The following is a 5765-nucleotide window of genomic DNA, read 5'->3' as shown; positions in this document are numbered from 1 at the left end:
GATTAAAGGAGGATTTTAAATTTTAAGAAAACTTTCCTTTTTAACCATGTTCATGATTTAAAAGAGAGTTTAAAATTAAATATTCTCTTTTATAAGTTTCTACAAAAGATTAAGAAAAGATTTGATATCTTTCCTTATTTGTAGATTAAAAGATATTTTAATTTTTAGAGATAACTTTCTTTTTATCCACATGTTTAAAAGAAAGATTTTAATTTATTAAATTTCCTTTTTATAAACCAATCATGAAGGGATAAAAATTATTGGAAAAATTTTATAAATTTCCGGAAGCAAATAAGGAAGTTTTAATTGGTGTTTAAAATTTTATTTGCTTGGAAGTTTATTGTTGTGGCCGGCCATTGAAATTTGAAAAGAAAAAATTGTTTTAATTAAATAAATTTTCCTTTTCATGGCAAAAGAATTAAGGAAGTTTTTATTTAAATTTCCTTATTTGCCAAGACCAAGGATTATAAAAGAGGGGGTAGAGGTGCCTTCATGAGTGAACGACTCTATTATTTTTCTCCCTCTTTTCTTCCTTGGGTGTGGCCGGCCCTTTCTTTCCTCTCCTCTCCTTTGTGTGGCCGAAATCTTCTCATGGTGGAGATAGCTTTGGTGGCCGGATCTAAGAAGGAGAAGAAGGAGAGAAAAGAAGCCTCTTTTCTAGCATCCCTTGGAGCATGGTGGTGGTGGCCGAACCTCTTCATCCTAGGAGAAGTTTTGATGGCCGAAACTTGCAAGGAAGAAGAAGGTGCTTGGTGGTTCTCATCTCGGAAGATTGTTGCCCACACAACGTCCGAGGTTAGAAGAGGAATACGGTAGAAGATCAAGAGGTCTTTCTAGAAGGTATAACTAGTAATTTTCTTTTCCGCATCATGCTAGTTATTTATGGAAATAATACCAAATACAAGAGGCTTACGTTCTAGTATTTCGAATATATTTTTCGAAGTTGTGTTCTTTTATTTTTTTTTTCCCTTGTGATTTGATTGTTCTTTTTGGTTAACCTAAAGTTATTTTAGGAAATTAAATATTAGATTTCTATAAAAGGTTTTGTCTAGTCGGTGGTGGTTGCTCCCATATCCAAGAAGGTCATGTGCCTCGCCACGTCAGTACTGGGAACCAATTATGGAAATTAATATTTAATGGAATTAATAACTTAAGGTGACTTGGGTCGAACGTGTTAAGTTCCGCAGGAGATCCAAGTCAAAACCTAAAAGAACAAATAGATTAAGTTTTGGATCAAACGTGTTAAGTTCCGCAGGCGATCCAAAATTTAATTTAAAAGAACACATGGTAGCTAGGAAAAGGTTCAGACCTTTGTACAAAATTTTTGTATAGTGGAACCTCTAGGTTTTCCGAGTAGCAACCAACAATTGGTATCAGAGCTAGGGTTTTGCCTCTGTGTATTTGGTATTAATTTAATTATGCACATGTCATACATAATTTATGCAGGATAATAGTAGGATGTGCTAACTTTGTGGATGCAGGATCCAACTATTATGGCTTATAGTTATTATGTGTGTGATTGGACCCTTGGACATGTCAAGGGAATTTTATTGTGTGTGCATGATTGTATTATTGTTGGTTGCTACTCGGAAAACCTATAGGTTCCACTGTACAAAAATTTTGTACAAAGGTCTGAACCTTTTCCTAGCTACCATGTGTTCTTTTAAATTAAATTTTGGATCGCCTGCGGAACTTAACACGTTTGATCCAAAACTTAATCTATTTGTTCTTTTAGGTTTTGACTTGGATCTCCTGCGGAACTTAACACGTTCGACCCAAGTCTCCTTAAGTTATTAATTCCATTAAATATTAATTTCCATAAAAGGTTCCCAGTACTGACGTGGCGAGGCACATGGCCTTCTTGGATATGGGAGCAACCACCACCGACTAGACAAAACCTTTAATAGAAAGCTAATATTTAATTTCCTAAAATAACTTTAGGTTAACCAAAGAGAACAATCAAATCACAAGGAAAAGAAAGAAACAAAGAACACAACTTCTAAAAACATATTCGAAATTCTAGAACGTAAGCCTCTTGTATTTGGTATTATTTCCATAAATAACTAGCATGATGCGGAAATAAAATTTACTAGTTATACCTTGTAGAAAACCTCTTGATCTTCTACCGTATTCTCTTCTAACCTCGGACGTTGTGTGGGCAATGATCTTCCGAGACGAGAAACCACCAATCACCTTCTTCTCCTCCTAGCTAGGTTCGCCAACAAAGAGGAAGCTTCACCAAGGAAGAAAACAAAATACTAACCAAGCTCCAAGAGATGCTAGCTTTCTCCTTCTTCTTCTTCTTCTCCGAGTAGTATCCGCCACCACAAGAGCTCCAATAGAAAGAGGGTTCGGCCACCATAAGAGGAAGAGAAGGAGAGGTTGGCCGGCCACACCAAGGAACAAAAGAGGGAGAGGAATAATAGATGTTGTATCATGTGAAGGCACCTCACCCTTCTTTTATATTCATTAGCCTAGCAAATTTAGGAAATTTAATTACAATAAAATTTCCTTAATTTCCTTGACATGATTTAATTGAGAAAAATTAAATAAAATTTCCCAATTTAATCTCTAATGGCCGGCCACTTCTAGAGGAAATAAATTAGACAAGTTTTAATCAACAAATTAAAACTTCCTAATTTGTTTCCGGAAATTTTAAAAATAAAATTTCTCTTTAAAAATCTCTTCATGGTTGATAAAGGAAATTTCTATAATTTTAATTTTATCAACATGTGGATAATTTTAAAGAGAAAATAAAATAACTCATCAATCTACAAATAAGGAAAGAGATCTAATCTCTTTCTTTAATCTTTGTAGATCTTTTACAAGAGAGATATTTTAATTTTAATTCTCTTTAAAAATTATTTCTTCCACATAATAAAAACTAAAATTAAAATCCTTTTTAATTTAATTTGGCCCCACTAGCTTGGGTTCAAGCTAGGGCCGGCCACCCAATAATATACCTAGGCCGGCCCTAGCTTGGTTCCCAAGCTAGCTTGGCCGGCCCCTTATTAGTGGGTATAGAAGGTGGGTATAGGTGGGTATAAAACTTCTACAAATAAGAGGCTACGATAGGGACCGAGAGGAGGAATTGGTTTGGTCTCCGATAAAATTAGCATCCCGTGTTCGCCCGAACACACAACTTAATTTTATCAATGATAATTCATTCCACTAGAGAATTGTCATTGAACTACCGCACCAATCCCAAATTACATTTTTGGGCTCCTTCTTATTATGAGTGTGTTAGTCTCCTGTGTTTAAGATATCAAATGTCCACTAATTAAGTGAGTTACCGACAACTCATTTAATTAATATCTAAGTCCAAGAGTAGTACCACTCAACCTTATTATCATGTCGAACTAAGTCCACCGCAGGGTTTAACATGACAATCTTTATGAGCTCCTCTTGAGGACATTATCAACCTAGTATCTCTAGGACACAGTTTCCTTCTATAATCAACAACACACACTATAAGTGATACCATTTCCCAACTTATCGGGTTTATTGATTCAACGAACTAAATCTCACCCATTGATAAATTAAAGAAATAAATATCAAATATATGTGCTTGTTATTACATTAGGATTAAGAGCACACACTTCCATAATAACCGAGGTCTTTGTTTCTTTATAAAGTCAGTATAAAAGGAACGACCTCAAATGGTCCTACTCAATACACTCTGAGTGTACTAGTGTAATTATATAGTCAAGATAAACTAATACCTAATTACACTACGACCTTCCAATGGTTTGTTCCTTTCCATCATGGTCGTGAGCTACTGTTTATAATTTATAAGCTACTGATAACATGATCTTCTGTGTGTGACACCATACACCATGTCATCTACAATATAAATTAATTGAACAACTACATTTATCATAAATGTAGACATTCGACCAATGTGATTCTTATTTCTAGATAAATGTTTATACCAAAAGCTAGGCTTTTAGTATACACTCCAACAATTATAAAATACAGCAGGAGCTGTATTTAGTTTTATTAGGATTTTATTTTTGATCTAGATACATGTACATTCCTTTTATGAAATATAGGATAAAAATGTAAAATTCTATTTATGTCGCGAATCGAATCTTCCAAAGCGTGGAACCTTCTAAGGACCAGAGGCGCAGCGGAACTAGAAGCAAGATGGATGCGACAGCTAGACCCGGTGGCAGTGGCCAAATATGGCAGCAGCTTGGCATGACAACACACGGAGGACAACTAGAGATAAAAGTCATAATAGTTGAAAATTAGATTTTCTATTTATTGCTTTTATATTGTGCTGTGTGTGCATGTTAGTTTACATATTTAGTAGGCTAGCATAGTTAAAATTCCTCATTTATAAATAACTAAGTGGGAGAGGGATTTTTAAGTAAATCTCATGGTCTCCATTACTGGTTTGTAAGTGATGCAAACAAGCTTGCGCGTTGGCTCTGAGTGCCTTCCTCCATAACGGATGAGCTTGTTTGTGGATTACTAGAACAGACTTCCATTTTTGGATGACTATATGAAGTTAATTAAGAGCGTGTGATCTTCCCCAACGGAAGGGGCATAATCTTATTAATGGACTTAGTGTCAAGTAATGGTATACACTTAGACACATCTAATAGTATCCTCCCCATCGGAGTCACTGCTATTATTTGTTTGACCAAATGATACCAACTATTAATTTTATTTGTCAAAAAGTTAGGTTGACAAGATAATAAAATTAATGGGTTAAAACCCTCCTTTTACAAATGTTGAATTTGTATACGTCCACACTAACGTGGCATGCAAAATTCATGGTGTTTGAGGTGTTGGTGAATTTAAATAATATTGTTGGAGGAATCAATATTTTTTTTAAATTCAAAAGTTTTTGACCAAATATTTGATCAAAGACAGATCAACTATTAATTTTATTCGTCATAAAATAAAGTTGACGAGATAATAAAATTAATGAATAAAATCTCCTCTTCGATTTTGTATACGTCCACACTATCGTGGCATACAAAATTCATGGGGATTTTTAAGGAGTTGATCTTGACCAAATATTTTTGTGATTTTTAGGATTTAAATATTTGTCAATCCCCTAGTAGTCATACTATAAAAAAGGCTTAGTAGTCCCAATTGTAATGATTGGAAATAGGACTTGGACATTAAGGTAGACTGTCTTCTTAAAACTAAGAACAACATAGGTGTATTTAATTCATTAGTTGAAACATGTTTAGTGGTGTTATCTACCAGAACCTGGAATGTAGATACAGATGCCATTAACCATGTCCGTAATTCATTGCAGGGTTCCAGGAAACCCGGCAACTAAATGAAAATTAAAACACCGTCCACATGGGCACTACTGTAAAAATGGTAGCTGTTGCAGTGGGAGATGTTTATCTTTTGATAAGAATAAAACATGGATTTTTGAGTAATTGTCTTTACGCACCAAGTTTAGAAAGAACTAGTTTTCAGTTTCTAAACTATTCAAAGAACTTGATATTCTGCCTCTTTTAATAACAAAGTTGTTATTAAGAAAAAGAGGGAAGTTATCTGTTCTGGTACGTTGGTTGGCAATTTATAAATCCAATAACTCTCACGATACAACAAATGGAAATTAGTAACACATCTTCTAACTTTAAGAGAAAGTAACCTTCGAAAATGAACCAATTATATCTTTGGCTTCTAAGGCTAGGTTATATTAACTTTAGTAGGATTCATTGGTAGCTGATGAACTTTTGGGTTCATTAGTAGTGGAAATCTTTCCAACCTACGAGTCTTACTTGGAAGGAAAA

This window comes from Zingiber officinale, chromosome 2B (assembly GCF_018446385.1).
Source record: "Zingiber officinale cultivar Zhangliang chromosome 2B, Zo_v1.1, whole genome shotgun sequence".
NCBI lineage: Eukaryota > Viridiplantae > Streptophyta > Magnoliopsida > Zingiberales > Zingiberaceae > Zingiber > Zingiber officinale.
This window is presented reverse-complemented; position numbering follows the sequence as displayed.